General features: G+C 42.3%; 1 protein-coding gene and 1 non-coding gene across 3 annotated transcripts in view; both read left to right on the top strand.

Annotated features, from left to right (window-relative positions):
* Nucleotides 1–23,562, top strand: part of PPM1L (protein phosphatase, Mg2+/Mn2+ dependent 1L) — a 395,821-nt gene that overhangs the window by 156,413 nt on the left and 215,846 nt on the right. The gene's annotated exons all lie outside the window — the stretch shown is intronic.
* LOC119935847 lies at nucleotides 842–973 on the top strand. The gene has a single exon (XR_005453465.1). It is a non-coding gene; the product is annotated as a small nucleolar RNA SNORA7 (small nucleolar RNA).

The following is a 23,562-nucleotide window of genomic DNA, read 5'->3' as shown; positions in this document are numbered from 1 at the left end:
TTCCTTGACCCTTTTCTTCTGAACATTTGGGTTTCTATTGTGTATTAATTGACTTCTGCTATTACCACTATCAATCAGTGGTTTTTATTGAGTGCTTCCTGGGTGTACAGCACTGTACTGAGTAAGCGCTTGGGAGAGGCCAGTACAGTAGAGTTGGGAGACACGATCCCTTTCTATAAGGAGCTTACAGTTTAGAGGGGCTGTGAGACATTAAAATAAATGACAGGGGAAGCAACGTTGTATAACGATATGTACATAAGTGCTGTGGGGCTGGGAATGGGCCAAGTATGAGCCCCCTTCTAGACTGTGAGCCCATTGTGGGCAGGGATTGTCTCTGTTGCTGAATTGTACTTCCCAAGCGCTTAATACAGTGCTCTGCACAGAGTAAGTGCTCAATAAATATGATTGAATGAATGATGCTCTGGGCATGCATTGTCAATCAGTGGTATTTATTGAGTGCCTACTATGTTTAGAGCACTGCACTAAGAACTTGGAAGAATACAGTAGCACAGGATAGCATTGTTCACACCATTTTGCGGTATTTTGCCAAGTTTGCCTGAACCTAGAATGTTTCCGTGTCCCACCCTCACCACCCTCCATTTGCTTAGAACCTTTGTGTCCATTCCCAGATCTTTCTGAACATGGCTGTTGCTTCTACGTTGGGGGCAAGAGCTGCAGCAGAGGGAAGCTGGGAACTGAAATGAAAAATACCAGATGCATAGGCATCCGGGACTAAATCTGTACCAGATAAGGGACAGAGTGTTGGAAACCCTGTCTGTCTGGCATAAACCCCGATGAATGGGCACCCTTCTACTGACTAAGGTGTGATTACCCACTGCAGCCCCTCCCAGGATCACATCTAGAGAGTTTCCAGTACTCTACTAGTGATGGCCACGGGAAGGAGAGTCAATCAGAAGCATACCCATTCCATTCCTAGCTTGGTCAGTGGCTAGCGAGTGGAAGGCAATCAAGTCGAAACTCACCCGTGCTAGACAGCAGCGGCATGGGAGAGAGTCGAGGGCGGAGACTCAAGTTGACTGCATGGAAAGAGGCGGTGGTAAACCACTTCTGAGTTTTTACTGAGAAAACTCTATGGGTACACTGCCAGAATAATTGCAGATGGCGAGTGGGGAGTTCTGGGAGAGATGTGTCCATGGAGTCGCTATGGGTCGGAGACGACTCGATGGCATAAGACAAGACAAGACCTACTGGAAAGTGTACGGGACTGAGAATCAGGAGACCTAGGTTCAAATCCAGGCTTCATCACGTGTCTTCTGTGTGACCTCGGGCAAGTCACTTAACTTCTCTGTGCCTCTGTTCTCCTTCGCGCTTAGTCTTTGAGCCTGATGTGGGACAGGGATAAATCAACCAGTCAGTGATATTTATTGACTACTTGCTGGGTGCAGAGCACTGTACTAAGCACTTGGAGAGTACAATACATAGTTGGTAGACACATTCCCAGCCTACACCGAGCTAACACAATGGGAGAAGGAAATAGGCATTTAAATACGTTACGACTATGTACATAAATGCTGGGAGTGGGGTGAATATCAAGTGCTTTAAGTCTACAGTTCCAGGTGCATACTGATGCAGAGGGAATTAGACTGACACCCCCCCCCCCCCACCTTTTCCTCTGCTCCTCCTCCCCTCCCCTTCGCCCTTGCTCACTCCCTCTGCTGTACCCCCCTCCCCACCCCAAAGCACTTGTGTATATATGTACATATTTATTATTCTGTTTATTTTTTTAAGGATGTGTATATATCTATAATTCTCTTTGTATTGATGCCCATCTACTTGTTTTGTTTTCTGTTTCAACCCCTTCTAGACTGTGAGCCCATTGTTGGGTAGGGATTGTCTCTGTTTGTTGCCGAATTGTACTTTCCAAGCACTTAGTATAGTGCTGTGTACACAGTAAGCGCTCAGTAACTATGACTGAATGAATGAATGAGTAGGGAATATGAGGAATTAGGCAGGGAAGGCCTCTTGGAGATGTGATGTAAGTAGGGCTTTGAAAGTGGGGAAAATGGTGGTCTGTTGTATATGAAGAGAGAGGGAGTTCCAGGTTAGTCAGAGGACGGGTGAGATGAATATAGGGAGTAGGTTAGTAGGGACTGTTACCCCACTGCTTAATACAGCGTGTTTCACATAGTAAGCCCTAAACAAATGCCACTATTATTATCATTATTATTATTATTCTTTCATTCAGTCAATTGTATTTATTGAATGCTTACTGTGTGCAAATCCCTGTATTAGTGCTTGGGAGAGTACAGTATAACAATAAACAGACACATTCCCTGCCCACAGTGAACTTAGTATAATACTAAGAACTTCATACTGTGCTTTGCACATAGGAAGCACTCAATAAATACAGTTGAATGAATTGATGAACTCATTACCACCTTTCTTGTTTTTTATTCCCTTTCTCAGTCATCTGAACTATTTGGGTATTCCTAATAGACTTACTTCCAAGTATTTTGGTTATCAGAGAGTTTGCTGTAATATTTTCATGTCCTTATGGCAAAAGCTTATATTCATTTTTTTCACAGTGAAGGAAGTTAAAGACTGATTCATTGTTGAGTCAAAACAATTCAGCAAATACACCATTAATTTGTGAAGGGTAAAAAAATCAAAGGACATCTTTCTTTCTTGTGTTCCTCCAGTATCAGTTTTCAAAATAGAAATTATTCTTTATTAAAGACAGTCTGAAGTGAGAACATGGTGAAATTCTTGAAATTTGGAAGTTTAAAAATCATATTGCTTTAGAAAATGTCATTGCCAAAATATCTTAAACAAAGGGTGTTTCACATGTTTTTTATTTCTTCATAAAAGTACTTTTACACAGCTAACCATTCTATAAAACTGTTTTTACTGCCCAGGAGTCATGTATTCCTGATATATTGGTCTTGAGTGAAATTTTACATTGCCTTGTAAACTTTGAAAACCTGTTTTTATGATGGAAATTTCGACAGTATTATAACTCATGTCGATGCTAGTGGGTATCACTTCATTAGGTCTTGTCTAGCCTTGTTAGGAAGCCATTTGTAAAATGTAAATACATAGTTCTAAGCCAAGTTGAAGCTGTGCTGTGTTGTACATGCGATAGTCCGTAACAAATACCATTAACTGCAAATTTAGGCCTGATCTCCTGTCTTCATACTCCCAGTTTCAGCAACCAAGTTTTTAGGGTAACAGCTGCTAACATTCTTACCTGTCAGGATAGACTCTTTCATCTTGTTTGAAAGTCATTTTTGAGGCTTTTCCCTGATTTTTTGTAAATTCATTTGTATGTTAATTCCCAAGGTTCTGATCGTGAGATTCTACAGACTTTAATTCTGATGGAGCTTGTCAGTGTTTGCTTTAATCGATCAATCAATCAAACCATGGTATTTATTGAGTGCTTACCATGTGCAGAGCACTGTTATAAGCACTTGGGAGAGTAGAATACAGCAGAATTAGCGGATGCGTTCACTGCTCAAAGCAACCTTACAGTCTAGAGGGGGAGAGAGACAGCGTGGCTCAGTGGAAAAGAGCACGGGCTTTCGAATCAGAGGTCATGGGTTCAAATCCCCGCTCTGCCAACTGTCAGCTGTGTGACTTTGGGCAAGCCACTTAACTCCTCTGTGCCTCAGTGACCTCATCTGTAAAATGGGGATTAAGACTGTGAGCCCCTCGTGGGACAACCTGATCACCTTGTATCCTCCCCAGCTCTTAGAACAGTGCTTTACACATAGTAAGTGCTAAATAAATGCCATTATTATTATTATTATTATTATTATTATTATTATTATTATTACCATGAATAGGTAAGTAATTTTAGGTGCTGCTAACATGGTACCTGTTTTTCATATTTTAGAGTAGACTTGCCATCCTGTACTTAGAATCTCTGTTAATCTCCACACTAATGACTCACACTAATGGCTGTGATATTTTGGCCAACCTGGTCAAAACGTTTATTAGACTTGAGGTGACATATACCCCTTGACCCTTATATGCTGGGCCTCTTGGCCCCCGTCCTTTGGAAGGTGAGAAGGTGGGGCAAGTTTGGACCAGGAAAAGACAACAGTCCCTGATGTTTCTTCCCATTCCTGCCCCCATCCTGGCTTCATTCTCGACTCCGCTCTCTCGTTCACCCCTCACATCCAATCCGTCACCAAAACCTGCCAGTCTCACCTCCGCAACATTGCCAAGATCTGCCCTTTCCTCTCCATCCAAACCACTACCCTGCCTGTTCAATCTCTCATCCTATCCCGACGGGATTACTGCATCAGCCTCCTCTCCGATCTCCCATCCTCCTGTCTCTCCCCACTTCAATCCATACTTCATGCCACTGCCCGCATCGTGTTTGTTCAGAGGGGGAGACAGAGAACAAAACAAAACATATTAACAAAATAAAATAAATAGAATAAATATGTACAAATAAAATAAATAGAGTAATACATACATACAAACATATATACATATATACAGGTGCTGTGGGGAGGGGAAGGAGGTAAGGCGGGGGGATGGAGAGGGGGAGGAGAGGGAGAGGAAGGAGGGGGGCTCAGTCTGGGAAGGCCTCCTGGAGGAGGTGAGCTCTCAGTAGGGCCTTGAAGGGAGGAAGAGAGCTAGCTTGGCAGATGTGCGGAGGGAGGGTATTCCAGGCCAGGGGGATGACGTGGGCTGGGGGTTGACGGCGGGACAGGTGAGAGAGGCACAGTGAGGGGATTAGCGGCAGAGGAGCGGAGGGTGTGGGCTGGGCTGTAGAAGGAGAGAAGGGAGGTGAGGTAGGAGGGGGCAAGGTGATGGAGAGCCTTGAAGCCGAGGGTGAGGAGTTTCTGCCTGATGCGTAGGTTGATTGATACAGTGAGGAGGTTAGCGGCAGAGGAGCAGAGGGTGCGGGCTGGGCTGTAGATGGAGAGAAGGGTGGTGAGGTAGGAGGGGGCGAGGTGATGGAGAGCCTTGAAGCCGAGAGTGAAGAGTTTTTCCTTGATTCGTAGGTTGACAGGCAACCACTGGAGATTTTTGAGGAGGGGAGTAACATGCCCAGAGCGTGTCTGTACAAAGATGATCTGGGCAGCAGAGTGAAGTATAGACTGAAGTGGGGAGAGACAGGAGGATGGGAGAGCAGAAAGGAGGCTGATGCAGTAATCCAGTCGGGATAGGATGAGAGATTGAACCAGCAAAGTAGCAGTTTGGATGGAGAGGAAAGGGTGCATCTTGGCCATGTTATGGAGGTAAGATGGGCAGGTTTTGGTGGTGGATTGGATGTGTGGGGTGAACGAGAAAGCGGAGCCAAGGATGACACCAACGTTGCAGGCCGGTGGTCAGAATTAGAGCTTTTGTAGCCTTGACCATTGTGACTGATGAAATGCTGTCTCCCCCTCTAGATTGAAAGCTCCTTGGTTTTTATATTTTTGTGGTATTTGTTATGCACTTGTTATGTGCCAGGCTTTGTACTAAGCACTGGGGAAGATACAAGCTAATCAAGCTGTACACGGTCCATGACCCACATAGGACTCACAATCTTAATCCCCATTTATAGCTGAGGTAACTGAGGCTCAGAGAAGTGAAGTGACTTGCCCAAGGTCACACAGCAGGCAAGTGGCCAAGCCAGGATTAGAACCCAGGTTCATCTTAACTACTATGGAGCTGAGGCTGGGGAGGGGTACCAAGTGCTTAAATTCTACTCAAAGACAAGTTTAGGCAAAGACCAATGAAGACTGTCTCAGGCCTTATTTATACTGTGACTCTGGACTTCGCTGAGGGAAATCAGTAGGCCAACTATGTTTTTGTCATTACCCTCCTGTAATTTCTTAATGATGTGTGCAGCTGTAATTAGGTCCAGACACCACTGAATCTCCCATTGCAAAAAAATAATAATAATTTTTAAAGAGCACTACCACCATCTTCCCACCCTACTTCACTTGAACACTCTACAGTGAAGTGACATCATGGACACTAAACTTTGAGCTCCTCGGAACAAAGACAATACACCTTCAAAGCAGTACTATGGTCACAACTCCATGAGGCCTTCGCCAATTAAGCCCTCTTACCCCGGGCACACTCTCCCTTCTGCATCATCTATTTGCTTCAATCTGTGACCTTTGAACACCTCATATTCTCCCCACTCCCAACCCCACAGCACTTATATACGTATCTTTAAGTTATATAATAAAAGTCCCTAATATATTTATATTAATGTCTGTCTCCTCCCTAGACTGTAAGCATGTTATGGGTACAGAACATGTCTGCTTAAATCAGTTGAATTTAGTCTCCCAAATACTTATTACAGTGCACTGCACATAGTAAGGGCTCAATAAATATGACTGATTGATAACCCCATGATGCAGTGGGATACTTTCCTAGAAACTGTGGGTACTTTATGGACAGCCATATTGCATAGAACATTTTCCCTCGGACTCACTTTTATAGATCGGGATCTGTTCCCAAACCTCTGGAAAAATAAAAAGAAATCCCTTTATGGACTAAATAGTGTAACATTAAGCATCACTAAATTGTTGTCTAATCTCTGCTAAAGATCAACTAAATCAGGAGTTGTAGTATGGTTTTCAATCTTTACAAAAGTAGACACATTCTACTGACTGTAAGAGTGGATTTTCAATGTTAGTGAAGAACTGGTACAATTTAGGTTGAACAGTAGCTCAAAATAGGCTAACGTCTGAACATCTCAACACACCTTTGAACTAGCTCCATCTCGTAATTTCCATAAAGTCATCTACTGTCTTCAAAATTGATGCGAGACTTCTTAATTCCCCAATTTTCGCTGGCAGTAGAGAGGTCATAGGGGTCTAGGGTCATAGGGGTCACCCATTTAGGGGTCTTGCAATGAGGTACTGGATTATCAGGGTGTCAGATAATGGTTGTACCCCCATGATGCATGTGTCATAGGGTGACTGTAACCCAGGCTATAACTACAATGGCTGTAATAATAATAATAATAATAATAATTGTCAAGTGTTTACTCTAGGCCAATCACTGAACTCCTTTTCTTCCCTCCCAAACCCTGCCCTCTCCCTAACTTTCCCATCACTGTTGATGGCACTACCATCGTTCCCGTCTCACAAGCCCGCAACCTTGGTGTCATCCTCGACTCCGCTCTCTCGTTCATCCCTCACATCCAATCCGTCACCAAAACCTGGCGGTCTCACCTCCGCAACATTACCAAGATCTGCCCTTTCCTCTCCATCCAAACCGCTACCCTGCTCGTTCAAGCTCTCATCCTATCCTGTCTGGATTACTCCATCAGCCTCCTCTCCGATCTTCCATCCTCCTGTCTTTCCCCACTTCAATCCATACTTCACGCCGCTGCCTGGATCGCCTTTGTCCAGAAACACTCTGGGCATGTTACTCCCCTCCCGTGCTCTATCCACTAGACCACGCTGCTTCAATGGACTTTATGGATTGTAGCGGGGAGAGAGGGGAGGCAGGGAGGTCAGCAAGAAGGCTGATACAGTAATCAATGTGGGATAGGGTAAATGCTTGGATTAATGTGGTAGCAATTTGAAAGGAGAGGAAGGGATGGATTTTAGCGATGTTGTGTAGGTTGAACCAACAGAAGTTAGTGATACATGGTCTTTCCACTGTCTTCCGTGGGTTCAGCCATGGGAACCTTTTACACCTACTGTATTTTATTTTCTGTGCCAAGCTTTGCTCTACCACAGGGCCTACTGCTTGAAGCAACAAGTGTGTTCCCAGAGACCTGCGAAGGCACCATGAAGATTTGGAGAAGTGGGAAAGGTCAGGCAGTGTTTCTTCTGGCCAAATGCCTACATTTGGACATTTAGGTTAGAGTTAGAGAGGGTTTTTTTCATGGTATTTGTTAAATGCTTATTATGTGCCAAATGGTGTACTATGCACTGGGCTAGATGCAAGATAATCAGGTTGAATACAATGTCTATCCCATATAGTACTAACGGTCTAAAGCCCCATTTTACAGATGAGATAACTAAGGCACAGAGAATAATAATAATAATAATGATGGCATTTTTTAAGTGCTTACTTGGTGCAAAGCGCTGTTCTAAGTGCTGGGGAGGATACGAGGTGGTCAGGTTGCCCCACGTGAGGCTCACAGTCTTAATCCCCATTTTACAGATGAGGTAACTTAGGCACAGAGAAGTTAAGTAACTTGCCTAAGGTTGCACAGCAGACAGGTGGCAGAGTTGGGATTAGAAACTAGGTCCTCTGATCCCAGGCTCTTTCTACTAGGCAATGCTGCTTCTCTATGAGTTTCACAGAATGGCCTGTATGATGTCATTAATTATGTTGCGAGCCTTGATATGATGGCAGACTCTCTGCCTAGTATTTTTGAGCATGGTCAGGGTCACCCTTTTCATTGGTGTCACAACAGGCCTCAGTGGCTAAACAACGAACAGGAAATCCCAGACTAAGAATCCCACCACTGACTTTCAGAGTGACCACAGAATCTATTTTCTCAGCAAGTGAATTTGTAGGTAGGGCTTAATGTGGAATTAGTGTGTGTCTCCCCCTCAAGACAGTAAGCTCATCATGAGCTTCTAGACTGTGAGCCCGTTGTTGGGTAGGGGCTGTCTCTGTATGTTGCCAACTTGTACTTCCCAAGTGCTTAGTACAGTGCTCTGCCCACAGTAAGCGCTCAATAAATATGATTGAATGAATGAATGGGCAGGGAACATGTCTGCCAATTCCATTTTATCAGGCTTTCCCAACCACTTAATACAGTGCTCCGCACATAGTAAGTACTCAGTGAATATGATTGATTAATTAATGGAAAAAGCTATACCTGCAATTATGTGTCATGGGCATTTTGCTTTCTTTAGTACCTAAAGATGCTGCTACTCACCTCCTGAGCTCTTTCTTTATCCATGTGTCAGAAATAGCAGAAAGTACTAATCAATGCTATTTATTGAGTGATTACCATTTTACAGATGTGGTAACTGAGCCCCAGAGTGGTTAAATGACTTTCCCAAGGTCACACAGCAGACAGCTCGTGGAGCTGGGATTAGAACCCAGGTCCTTCTGACTCCCAGGCCTGGGCTCTATTCACTAGGCCACACTTCCTTATTGTTGGCTATTCTGTCTGCTCAGTGTTAAATGAAGCTCATAGGTGACGGTGATGAAATTGCTTAAAAAGCAGGATCTGTGGTGGTTCACCTTAAAGAAGTTGGTCACTGGCACTGTTCTTTGGAATTGTGGTGTTGTTTGGAGGCAAATATGTTTGATGAATGCTTCATTTTTCATTTTATCTTCACAATATCCCTGTGAGATAGGGAAAGGAGGGTATTATTATCCCTGTTTTACATGTTGGGAAACTGAGAGGCACAGAGAGGTTAAGTGACTCCCTCTACACTGTAAGCTTGTTATGGGCAGGGAACATGTCTGCTAATTCCCAAGCTTAGCACAGTGCTCTGCACATAGTAAGTGCTCAATAAATATGATTGATTGTTGATTGATTGACTTGTCCAAGGACACACAATTGTTACCGAATTGTACTTTCCAAGCGCTTAGTACAGTGTGCTACACACAGTAAGTGCTCATTAAATACAATCGAATGAACACCCAGTAGGCTAGTGGCAGAGCTGGGACTCAAACCTGGAACTCCTAGCCATGTGCTCTTTCCATTAGACAATACAGCCTCAGTCAATTGTATTTATTGGGTGCTTACTATGTGCAGAGTACTGTACTAAGGGCTTGGTAGAGTACAGTATAACAGTCTGACACATTCTCTGCCCACCATGAGCTTACAGTCTAAAGGAGAGAGCCTCCCAGCATATTGCCGAGTATTGCCAGAATAGTAATAGAATAAACGGAAAGAAAAGGTTATTCCTTCTGATATTGTAGAAGGATATTTCCAAAATTAGTATAATATTGCTTATTTTTTCCTGTATGACACTAAACACCTTTCAGTAATACAAGTCAATCAGTCAATTATATTTATTGAGTGCTTACCGTGTGTAGAGCACTGTAGTAAGTGCTTGGGAGAGTACAATATAACAATAAAGGGACACATTCCCTGCCCGGGCATTCCACTGCAAACAAGAAAAGAAGAGATGTTAGCAAACAGATTGCCCCACAGTTTTCCAAATCTGTTCAGGATTTCACAGTTTGAAATATGCTGTTGATGAAGCCCCACTTGTGTATACCTAGTGGCACAAATAAAGTTCTGCATTTTCTAAGGCTTGGTTAATGTTGTTTGTTTCTCAGTATAACTCATCAGGAAAAAATGTAGGCAGTGTTGGGGAAAAAAAAACATTTTCCACAATACACCCCAGAGACACTGGTACAAGGTTTATTTGTAATTTTGAGCTAGGTTTTAGTGACAGGATTTGGTTCTGCATCATAAAGTACTAGAAGTAGATGGAAAAGAGTGTTGAGACAAGTTTGTTACCATGTACCCCAAGAGGATTAGACAAAGCCAGTGTTTCTTTCAGTTGTGTCAGTTTCTGAAGGTAATGTGTTCTCCTGAGGTGGCTACCTATTGTTTTTGGCTAAGGAACCTCTTTAGCAGCTTATTACATTTTACAGACCTCCCTGTTTTATTTGTACATGTTTCTCCACCTAATTGGTAGACTGAGTGTGAGGTGAAAGAAGAGATTATAATTAGCCACTAAAGTACTGTTAAAAATTGCCGAGTTCAGAAATTCCCGTTTCCCCATTCCCAGAGGTGGGTTCAGTTGGGTGCCAGCATGAGGAGTATGGATCAGTAGGAATTGGACCCTTGAGGATAAAGGACAGGCCTGGGAGTCAGAAGGATCTGGGTTCTAATCATGACTCTGCCACTTGTCTGCTGTGTGACCTTGGACAAATCAATGGGGATTGAGACTGTGAGCCCCACGTGGGACAGGGATTGCGTCCAACCCGATTTACTTATATCTACCCCAGCGCTCAGTACAGTGACTGGCACATTGTATGTGCTTAACAACTGCCACAGTTGCTATTATTATTATTACTTGTCTGGGCCCCAGTTACTTTATCTGTAAAATAGAGATGAAGTTTGTTAGCACAATGTGGGACAAGGACTGTGTCCAACCCAATTTTCTTGTAACTTCCCTAGCACTTAGTACAAAGCCTAGCACATAGTAAGCACTTATCAAATGCTACAATTATTATTATTGTTGTTGTTGTTGTTATTGTTGTTGTTGTTGTTGTCCTGGGGGAAACTAAAGTCCCTGGGGAATTCCCAAAACTTGGCTGCTGACTTGTAGGACTCTCATCCCACGGATGACTTGAGGACTGCTCTGTACTTAGAGAAGCAGCGTGGCTCAGTGGAAAGAGCACGGGCTTTGGAGTCAGAGGTCGTGGGTTCAAATCCCGCCTCTGCCAATTGTCAGCTGTGTGACTTTGGGCAAGTCACTTAACTTCTCTGTGCCTCAGTTACCTCATCTGTAAAATGGGGATTAAGACTGTGAGCCCCCTGTGGGACAACCTGATCACCTTGTAACCTCCCCAGCGCTTAGAACAGTGCTTTGCACATCGTAAGCGCTTAATAAATGCTATCATTATTATTATTACTTGTGAAAAGCAGCCTGGTTTAGTGGAGAGAGCACAGGCCTGAGAGTCAGAAGGACCTGGGTTCTAATTCCTGCGCCTCCATTTTTTTGCTATGTGACCTTGGGAAAGACACTTAACTTATTTATTCCTCAGTTACCTCATCTGTAAAGTGGGGATTAAGACTGTGAGCCCCATGTGCGACGGGGACAGTGTCCAACTTGATAGGCTTGTATCTACCTCAGTGCTTAGTACAGTGTCTGGCACACAATAAGCATTTAACAAATACCATAAAAAAAGACTAAAACCATTTTCCCAGCCCTAAATCCAGTACCGAACCAGCTTTTTAAGAATGAGTAGACTGGGTACCTCACAGTTTGCCTTACTGCTTCATCACCCCTGCTTCTGTTGGGCTCCAAAGCCATTATTGTCCAGGGGCTGAAATGAGGTGAAACCAAGCTTTTGGCATGGTTACTAAGTGCACAAAGGTCCAAAAGTCCAAGAAGATTCACTGGAAGCATTGCCATTCAGAGCATATCCCAGCTCCACCACTTGTCTGCTGTGCGACTTTGGGCAAGGCACTTCTCTGTGCCTCAGTCACCTCATCTGTAAAATCGGGATTAAGACTGTGAGTCCCATGTGGGATAGGGATTGTGTCCAACTTGATTAGATTGTATCTACCCCAGCAGATTGTATCTACCTCATCACTTAATACAGTGCCTGGCAAATAGTAAGCTCTTAACCAATACTATATAACAGATCACTCCTCTCCTCAGAAGCCTCCAGTGGCTACCATCATTATAATAATACCATCGTTATTATTACCCATTTCTCTTTATAAAAAATTGGCACTCCTGACAGTTGAATCCACCAGCACTCTACTATCTCTCCTCTCTCTGCCCCACTACGCTGCAGCTCCCCCCTTTTTCTCTTCCCCAAGTACTTCAATCAGCTTTACCTCAATCTTGACACTCCTATTATTACCCCATCGTACACATCCTTTCTCCTGCCGCACGAAATTCCCTCCCCCTTCAAATTTGCCAAGCCACGTCACCTAGTGGAAGGCTCAGGGTGCGGATTCCAGTGGTCGAATTGGTGAGCTTTGATGATTCCTCTCAATTAAAAAGTGATTTCGTATAAGCTCATCTCATCGACTAATATGCTCAGAATCCTTTTCCTGCCATTGGATCATTAAAATTGGCACCAGAGCAATCTCTTGAAGAGCTTGAGGCATGGTTTTCCTCTTCTCATTAATATAAATTAAATTCCTTGGGAAATGCTGTAGGCTTGTATCACATTTAAGGGCAGTGTTGCAGGTATTCCAAACAGCATTCACTTTTATTGTATTAACCTATGAACCTTCTAGGCTCAAGAGTTACCTCAACACATTAGTCTTGAAGAAGACATTCATTTTTTTTGTTTACAGAGATACATTAAAGAAGCTATTTTATTATTCCCTAGTTATTTTTCTACTGTTTTTCATGCTTGAGTGTCTATATGAAATTCCAACAGAGGCACATGTGAAGGGAATAGCAAATTTCATATGTTCTATTGAACAGCAGCGCTTAGCGGCAGTTTTTCCAAATATATTTTTGAATGTTTTTTTCATGCCTGAAAGGAAAGGCATTTCAGGTACTAGGCAACTTTGTTTTAATTTCTTGTTTCCTAAACATTCATAAGTATATGGAATGTTAAACTGCATAGACGTATAATCCATGATTCCATTTTACCGGTACCATTGTCAACATTTATTAGATATTTACTGCAGTCTTGTACTCTCAGATTTAGTTCATTGTGATGCTGGTGTCCAGGTTGGGCAGGATGGCATGTTTGAGGGATCTCTTTCTCCACCTGAAAGATTTTGCTGATGGGTCCAATTAATTTCCTGCTTCCAGCTGGGGTTGTGGAAGGGGACCTGTCAATCACCATGATGATAGCAGCAATATAAAGCTAGGGAGGAGGTTGAGCAGAGGAGAGGCTGCGTTACCTTCTTTTTCTCCATTCCCTTCCATCTGGAAAATGATATGCGGGAAGAACCGGCAGGATTTAGCAATAAACTGAATGCAAAAGCTGAAACATTGTGAGTACTCAAGGATTAAATAAAGACAAAGTGACAAATCTACTTCTGTGGGAGACAGTAGTAATAGTAGTAGTAGTAGTAGTAGTAGTAATCGCATTATCAAAGATGACGTTAAGGTTGTTTGTACTGAAGGGAGAATGGTGGTATGGCTGACTGACTAAAACTTAGGAAGAGGAGAGGGTTTAGTAGGGAAATGAAGGAGTTCAGTTTTGAATATCTCAAGTTTATGATGGCCGTGGTTTACCCAGATGGAGATGTCCTGAAGGCAGAAGAAAATGCAAGTTTGTAGAATTGGTCAGTCGTTCATATTTATTGAGCACTTACAGTTTGTGCAGAGCACTGTACTAAGTTCTTGGAAGAGTGCAATATAACAATATACAGACACATCCCCTGCCCACAGTGGGTGTGAGGAGTGAGGACTGGAGATTGATATGTGGAAATATTATTATTATCAATAATAATAATAATAGCAATAATGGCATTTGTTAAGAGCTTAATATGTGTCAAGCACTATACTAAGTGCTGGGCTGGATACAAGCAAATTGTGTTGGACACAGTCCAGGTCCATGTGGGGCTCACAGTCTCAATCCCCATTTTACAGGTGAGGCAACTGAGGCACAGAGAAGTGAAGTGACTTGCTCAAGATCACGCAGTAGATATGTGGCTGAGCCAGGATTAGAGCCCATGACCTTCTGAGTTCCAGGCCTAGGCTCTATTTACTGTGCCATGCTGCTATTGAGCACTTACTGTGTGCAGAGCACTGTATTAAGCTCTTGGGAGAATACAATACAACTGAGTTGGTAGATATGTTCCCTGCCCACAGCGAGTTTATAGACTAGATGACTGCACTAATAATAATAATAATAATAATAATATTTGTTAAACTTTTACTAGGGGCCAAATACTTTGCTAAATGGTGGGGTAGATACAAGATGATCAGGACCCACATGGGGCTCACATTTTAAGTAGGTGGTAGAACAGGTATTGAATCCCTGGTTTACAAATGAGGGAACTGAGGCCCAGAGAAGTTGAGACCTATCCAAGGCCATACAGCAGGCAAGAGGCTGAGGTGGGATTAGAACTCAAGTCCTCTGACTCCCGAGCTCTGACTCCAAAGCTGATGTGCTTTCTATTAATTTGGGTGCATCCTTTAATTGCGAAAATAAGGAGATTACCTGGAAGTGGAGAAGATGCAATTTTTGAAATGGAGAGAGCACAAGAAGTGAAAGTCCTCTAAAGGAAATAGGCTTGGGATTTTAGGGCAGAGAGTGCTGCAAAGCCTCCAGAAATGGCTGCTACTTAAGTAGTAATGAAAATCCACAGAAATTTACAGTAGTCCAGAAGGCAAAATAACAGGGGAAACTCGTCTGCTCAAGCCATTTATCAGCTAAATGAATCCATTTTCTCTGTGGAAAATGGAAAGGTATAAAATTGAAGAGAATAGCTTTCTTAGAGTGAAAGCTTTATAAGCACACGTTTCAGGATCCTCAGTTTAGCCATTTAATAGATATCTGCATTTGGAGTAGTGCCTAAATTATCCTGTTGGCTCAACTTATCGTGTGTTGGATCAATGTTTATTTAATTATCTTGAAATGGTGGTAAACCTGTTGATCGTGGTTTCTTGTTCATGGATTTAAAAAAAACCTCTTATGTTAATGTAATCTGCTTATCGTTTGTCCAAACTTTATAGGGTGGTTTAGAACCCCATGTTTTTCTTCCCCTGGTTTTCAGTTTACATCTGTAGTCTTTTTATTTTCTTTCATCAGTGATTGGCCACTCATCTGGAAACCCAGTAGCTCATCCCTCAGCTTCCTTTCCCACAGGCGGAAAATAGCCTTGTCTTTAATCTCTCTCCAAAGTTTTACTTTCAATCTTGATGTCTGGGATGTGAATTTTTTCCAAATGATTCACATTCCTATTTATTTGTGGAGCTCAGAAGTGGACAGTATTGAGAGTCCACCCATAAGGAGGTGACCATATTTTTGCAAGGTCAAGTTGGGACAGGCAGAGAGTTTGGAAGGATGGAAATGATAGAGAGCCAGAGATGTCTAGAGTTAGAAAAATAGAAAGAAAATGAGAGAAAGGCCTGGAGAGGGAAGGAGATAGAGCGGGAGAAGGTGGAGGGAGAGAGAAATGAGAAAGGAGGGATTGAGAGAGCAAAGAGGAAGAAGGAGAGGTAGAAGGGAGGTAGAATGGGACAAAAAAAGGAGAGCAGAGTGGACAAAAGGCAGTGGAGAGGACAAAGAGTGTGATGGAGGTGAAAGAGTAAGGAGCAAGAATTACATGTATACACAGTCATCAGTTCCTCTCTCCCTCCCTCCCCATCTCACACACACACACACACACACACACACACACACACACACACACACACACACACACTTTTCACTCTGCTGTCTCTGCCCATCTACTAGAGCGACTTTCCTGCTACCTCAATTGTCCTGGCAAAGGTCCGTTGGTATTCACTCATGTTATGGTGCCTGTCTCCTGCTTCTAAATCTTGGACTGTAGTTGCAGAAGGTCTGGTAGGATGCTCCCGGTGGAGATGACACCTCCATCCTCCCTGTCTCACAGCCTATAATTTGCCGTTACCCTTTTTTCTTTTAATGATATTTGTTAAGCACTTACTAGGTGTGAGGCATTGTACTAAGTGCTAGGTTAGATACAAGCTAGCAAAGTTGGGAACACTTCATGTCCCACCTGGTGCTCACAGTCTTAATTCTCATTTTACAGATGAGATGACTGAGGCAGAGAGAAGTTAACTGACTTGCCCAGGATCACATGGCAGATCACACGTTGCAGCCTTTTAGAAGAGTGGTGGGACGGTTTCTTCCTCAGTAACAGGAAATGCAGTGTGGCCTAGTAAATAGAGCACTGGCCTGGGAGTCAGAGGACCTGGGTTCTAATGCCGTCTCTGCTACTTGTCTTCTGTGCGACCTTGGACAAGTCACTTAACTTCTCTGGGCCTCAGTTACCTCAACTGTGAAATGAAGATTAAGAGAGTGAGCCCCATGTGGGACAGGGATTGTGTCCAACCTGATTGATTTGTATCTACCCCAGCGCTTAGAACAGTACTTAGCACATAGTAAACACTTAACAAGTATCATAATTATTATTACATGGTGGAGCCAGGATGAGAACCCAGGGCCTCTGACTCCCAGAGGCCCCACACTCATTCCACTAGGTTATGTTGCATTTGCTGCTCCTGGGGAAGAACCTCTCCCTTCACTCTTTTAAAAGGCTGCTACTGCTGGATTAGTCACTCTCCCACCCTCCACTTTACACCCCACAAGCCCCACCCAAGAGGATAATAATAATAATGGCATTTATTAAGCGCTTACTATGTGCGAAGCACTGTTCTAAACCCTGGGGAGGTTACAAGGTGATCAGGTTGTCCCACGTGGGGGCTCACAGTCTTAATCCCCATTTTACAGATGAGGTAATTGAGGCACAGAGAAGTGAAGTGACTTGCCCAAAATCACACAGCTGACAATTGGCGGAGCCGGCATTGAGTCCTGCCACAGACTTTTTTGGTTGGTGGAACGAAACCCTACATATCTTCACCAACAAGCCAATGGTCAAAATAATCCAGAGTTTATTAGAAAGATTTCCTCAAGGTGCATATAATCTCAATCTCTATTTGTGCAAATCAGTATTATGCTTACTCTAATGATGGTACACCATTGCAGATTTCTTGTCTAGTCACTAAATCCTTAGATTTTTTTCCTGGGTGTCGGCCATTCACCAAATGCAGTTGTGTAGCTTGCTTTCTTGTATGATTCCAGACTGTCTTTAATGAGGTTTTAGTTGCTTGGTTTTAACCACTTTTCTAGTTGGTATTGGTTAAGCAATTACAATGTGCCAAGCACCATTCTAAGCACAGAGGTAGTTCAGTCAATGTCATTTATTCATTCATTCATTCAGTTGTATTTATTGAGTGCCTACTGTGTGCAGAGCACTGTACTAAACAATTGGGAGAGTACAGTAACGCAATAAACAGATACATTCCCTGCCCACAATGAACTTACAGTCTAAAGGTGGGGAGACAGACATTAAAATAAATAAATACATCTTACTTTGTGGAGAGCACTGTACTAAGCACTTCAGACAGAGTTGGTAGACACATTCCTTGCCCTCAGGAGAGAGGGATTATTAATAATAATAGATCAGTAATAGATAAATGGATAATCTAGAGAGGGAGACAGACATTAATATAAATAGATAAAGTAGATGTGTGATAATTAGGTCAAACAGTCTCAGTTCCCTCATCTGTAAAATGAATAATAATAATCTAGAGAGGGAGACAGACATTAATATAAATAGATAAATTAGATGTGTGATAGGTCAAATACTCTCAGTTCCCTCATCTGTAAAATGGGGATTAAGACTGTGAGCCCCCTGTGGGACAACCTGATCACATTGTAACCTCCCCAGCGCTTAGAACAGTGCTTTGCACATAGTAAGTGCTTAATAAATGCCATTATTATTATTATATGCAGCAATAAATGCACTGCTCCAGCCTCATTTTTTCCCCAGAAAGGCCCCCCTCTCTGAGCCTATGGGACTTAAGCCCTTCAGAGTCTTGCCCATCAGAGAGAGAGAGAGAGAGAAAGAGAGAGAGGAGAAGCAGCATGGCTCAGTGGAAAGAGCACGGGCTTTGGAGTCCGAGGTCATGGGTTCAAATCCCTACGCCGCCAGTGGTCAGCTGTGTGACTTTGGGCAAGTCACTTAACTTCTCTGTGCCTGTTACCTCATCTGTAAAATGAGGATTAAAACTGTGAGCCCCGTGTGGGACAACCTGATCACCTTGTAACCTCCCCAGAGCTTAGAATAGTGCTTTGCACATAGTAAGTGCTTAACAAATACCATCATTATTATTATTATTACATGGGACACACAGTCTAGGTGGAGGGAGAACAGGTATTGAATCCTCATTTTACAGATGAGGCAAATAAGGGAGTAAAGCTCTTCTAGACTAGCTCTTTGTGGACAGGGAATGTGTTGTACTTTTCCAAGCACTTAGTACAGTGTTCTGCACACAGTAAATACTCAGTAAGTACAATTGATTGATTGATTATAGGAGTATGTTCATAAGTGCTATAGAGCTGGGGTGGGGTGAGTATCGAAGTGCTTAAAGGGTACAGACCAAAGTGCATAGATGATGTTGAGGGTTGCAGGAATAGGGAAAATGAGGGCTTAGCTAGGGAAAGCCTCTTGGAGGGGGTGTGATTTTAGTAAGGCTTTAATATGGTGAAATTGGTGTACTGTCAGTTATGAAGGGGGAAGGAGTTCCAGCCCAGAGGGAGGACATTTAATATTATTATATCGTACTCTCCCAAGAGCTTAGTACAGTGCTGTGCACACAGTAAGTGCTCAATAAATACCATTAACCGACTAACTGACTTGGATAAGGGATCCGTAAGGAAACAGATGAGATAATAATAACGATAATGATGATAATAATAATAATAATCATAGTACAGTGAATAGGTTGGTGTTAGAGGAGTGAAGTGTATGGGCTGGGTTATAGTAGATCAGCTACGTAAGGGAGGTGGGGAAGAGCTGATTGAATGCCCTAAAATCAATTTTAAGTCATTTCTGTTTGATGTTTGTGTTTACTTGTATATATAGTAATAATAATAATGACAGTATTTGTTAAGTGTTTATTATGTGCCAATCACTGTTCTAAGCACTGAGGTAGATACAAAGTAATCAGGTTGTCCCACATGGAGCTCACAATCTTAGTCCCCATTTTACAGACGAGGTAACTGAGTCACAGAGAAGTTAAGTGACTTTGCCCAAAGCCACACAGTTGACAAGTGGCGATGCTGGGATTAGAACCCACGGCCTCTGACTCCCAAGCCCGGGCTCTTTCCACTAAGCCATGCTGCTTCTCTAAGAGCTCAAAATAAGTATGATTTACTAATGGTATTCATTGTCACCTGTCTACATGGTTTTTTTTGCTGTCTGTCTCCCCCTTCTAGACTGTGACCTTGTGGTTGGGTAGGGACCGTCTCTATATGTTGCCGACTTGTACTTCCCAAGCGCTTAGTACAGTGCTCTGCACACAGTAAGCACTCAATACGATTGAATGAATGAATGAAAAATAAAAAATAAAAATAAATTATGATACTTGTTAAGCACTTACTTTGTGCCAGGCACTGTTCTAAATGCTATGATAGAGACAACATTCTCATTCCTTTGTTCGTAAAAAAAAAGTAGAAAAAAATCCATTGTATTTGTGGACTGCTGAGCCAGGTGTCAAGACAGACACACTGCCTGAAGACATAATAACTTACTACTTACATATTAATAAAGAGCTTCACTGATATTTAATCTGCAACCAGAAAAGGAAACATCTAATCAGCCTGTCTAATAAGATAGCCGGTGTTCTCCATGCACATTTCTAATTTTAGCAATGGAAATTTTAGTCTCAGGCACTTTGACTTTCAGGGAGCAATAAGGAGATTTGTAGATATTAGAATTTCTGGATGCTGATCAGGATAAGATGACATTTCTAATGCAACAAAAAGCAATATCACTTTCTAAGTAAGCAGTAGTAATGAAAGACCATTTCAATTTTGTGTTTAAATTTTATTCTGAAATAAAATACAATAAAATATAAAATCTATTTTACTTGTAGATGCATCAAAACTTATTTTTAGCTTCAGATAAAATTTAAAATAGCTAAATAGGCAGTTCCTAAGTCTTAGGTTATTTCATTATCTGCATAATAAAATAATCGAATAAAGAAATAACGAAAATAGTAAGAAATCCAGCCCTCCAAACTCGAACTTTGGAACCGAACCCTGTTGTTAGAATACCGCTCCCAAGCTCAAATCATTGGCAGTCAAGCAAACGAGGAAGAAAATAGGATTAATATAATGATAACCTATAATGGCTATTACATTACAACAAATAGATACTTTCCTAGATTTGCCTGGCCATTTTTATCATTTTTTCTATGTAGGGGTTAACTAAGCAAATTACTCCTGATTTCCTTGAAGCCTAGTACAAGTTGGAACACATACATAATTTTAGAAGAATGTAGTCACATTAGAATGTTTTCACCCAAATGATGATGAGAGAGATCATGAGGTGGAAGAATATGAAAATTTAGTATCAAAGATCGGAAATGAGAGATCATATTGCTGAGTCATTAATTAAGCTAATGGTACCAGAACATTCGATATAATGACATGAACATAAACCTGAGAAGCAGCATGGCCTATTGACTAAAGTATGGGCCAAGGAGCCAGAGAACCTAGGTTCTAATCCCACCTCAGCCATTTGCCTGCTGTGTGACTTTAGGCAAGTCACTTAACTTCTCTGGGTCTCAGTTTTCTCATTCATATAATAATAATAATCATAATAGTACTTGTTAAGTGCTTACTATGTGCCAAGCACTGTTCTAAGCTATAGGGTAGATATAGGGTAATTAGGTTGTCCCACATGAGGCTCACAGTCTTAATCCCCATTTTACAGATGAGGTAACTGAGACACAGAGAAGGTAAGTGACTTGCCCAGAGTCACATAGCTGATGTGGCGGAGTCGGGATTAGAACCCACGACTTCTGACTCCCAAGCCTGTGCTCTTTCTATTAAGCCATGTCTCCCCTTCTAGACTGTAAGCTCATTTTGGTCAGGGAACATGTCTACCAACTTTTTTATATTATACTGTCCCGAGTGCCTAATTCAGTGCCCTGCACACAGTAGCACTCAATAATTACAAGAATTAGCACTCAGTAAATACCATTGATGGATGATTAATGTGGAGGCAGGTGGACAACAATTGGAGGTTTTTGAGAGTGGAGAGAGGAGAAGCAGGGAGGTCAGTGAGAAGGCCGATGCAGTTGTCAAGGTGGAATATGATAAATGATCAATTCAGTGGGGTAGCAGTTTTGATGGCGAGTGAAGGGGCTATTTCTGGAGATGTTTTGAAGGTAGAACTGACAGGATTGGTGACAAATTGAATATGTAGGTTGAATGAGAGTGAAGTCAAGGATAATTCCAAGGTTATGTGCCCGTACAAACAGGAAGGATGGTAGTGCTGCCTACAGTGATAGGAAAGCCTTGTGGAGGACTGGGTTATTAGGTGGGAAGATGACGAGCTCTCTTTTGGACAAAGTAATGTTGGATTTTAATCCTATTCACCAAGGTCCTTGCTGGACCCTTTCCAGTTTGGTGTCATCCACAGTAAGCGCTCAATAAATATGGATTGAATGAATGAATTCAAACTATTGTCCAAGTCGTTGATGAAAATATTAAATTCCTTGATCCCAAGACCTACCCCTAAATAATGCCATTTGATGGCTAGATCCAGTCACTATTCTGTGAGAACCATTTGGAGTACAGTCCTCCAGTTTGGTAAATGCGCGTCAAATAGTTGACCCAGACCTTATTTTTCCAGTTTATTAACAGGTTTGTCATACACAGAAGTACCAAAATCTTCACAAAAAGCTATGCAGGATTGCAGCTCTTTCTTCCCTGTAATTTCTCTTGTAATTTGTAATTTTGCTGTCGAGTTGTCTCTGACCCATAGCAGTGCCATGGACACATCTCTCCCAGAAAGCCCCATCTCCATCTGCAGTCGTTCTGGTAATGTATCCATAGAGTTTTCTTGGTAAAAATTTGGAAGTGGTTTACCATTGCCTCCTTCCGTGCAGTAAACTTGAGTCTCTGCCCTCGACTCTGTCCCATGCTGCTGCTGCCCAGCACAGGTGAGTTTTGACTTGTAGCAGATTGCCTTCCATTCATAGCCACTGCCCAAGCTAGGAATGGATGGTTATGCCTTGAGACTGGTAGATTGCTGGAAACTCTCCAGGTGAGATCTTGAGAGGGGCCCTATAATTTACCCAGCCTTTAATACAGAGCTCTCATGTAGCCCTTTCTATTAGTATTCCATTTCTGCCCTGTGAAATTGCAGAGGAAATCTCAACCTGTACAATAAAACAAGGAAATGGAAATGGAAAAGTAGATATCTTTTTGGAAATCAAGCAGAATAAACAATTAAGGATAGCAAAAATGACTTTTTCCCTCAAAGGATAGCAAAAATAATAATAATTGTGATATTTGTTAAGCACTTACTATGTGCCAGGCACTGTAAAAAGTGCTGGGCTAAATACAAGCAAATCAGGTCGGACATAATCCTGTCCTACAGTCTTAATTCCCATTTTACAGATGAGGTAACTGAGCACAGAGAAGTGAAGTGACCTACCCAAGGTCACACAGCAGACAAGTGGCTCGGTAGATTATGACTTCTGTCTCCCAGGCCTGCGCTTCACACTGCTTCTTTTTTTCCCTCAAAGGACACTTGAAGTAGTGAAAATGACAGCTGGGAGGTCATGTCCATGGACAACACATAATGTCAGTTGAAGAACTCCACACAAAATGTAAACACATTTTCTTTTAAAAGCCAACATTGGGCCCCTTTTCTTGAAAGCCAGATCTTTGCATGCTTTCGTGAAGTGAAAGAAAAATATTGAGATTTTAAGAATATGCACACTTCCAAAACAGTAAGAAAGCCCAGTGAGATCTGAAAACGGGCTCTATTGCAAATGTTTTAAATTCAAGTTTTCGTCAGCTTGCTTTTCTCTCTCCTTTATTTCACACTTAAATGTTTAGCATGCTCTCTCCCATGTTTTCTCTCTAATTTTTAAAAATTATGTGTACTCTTTCAGCAGGGCCATATTAGTCCCCTTCCTCACCTTGGCCCTGGAGCTAATGGAATTTTTTATGATGGCATTTATTAACAGCTTACTATGTGCAAAGCACTGTTCAAAGCACTGGGGTGATTACAAGGTGATCAGGTTGTCCCACGTGGGGCTCACAGTCTTAATCCCCATTTTACAGATGAGGGAACTGAGGCCCAGAGAAGTTAAGTGACTTGCCTAAAGTCACACAGCTAAGTGGCAGAGGTGGGATTTGAAACCATGATCTCTGACTCCAAAGCCCGGGCTCTTTCCACTGAGCCACTCTTCTTCTCTTATGGAATTTTGTGGGAGCCCCCCTGTGAATCCT

This window comes from Tachyglossus aculeatus, chromosome 1 (genome assembly GCF_015852505.1).
Source record: "Tachyglossus aculeatus isolate mTacAcu1 chromosome 1, mTacAcu1.pri, whole genome shotgun sequence".
Taxonomy (NCBI): Eukaryota; Metazoa; Chordata; class Mammalia; order Monotremata; family Tachyglossidae; genus Tachyglossus; species Tachyglossus aculeatus.
Note: the sequence above shows the minus strand (reverse complement) of the source record. Positions and strands in the feature narration are given on the sequence as shown.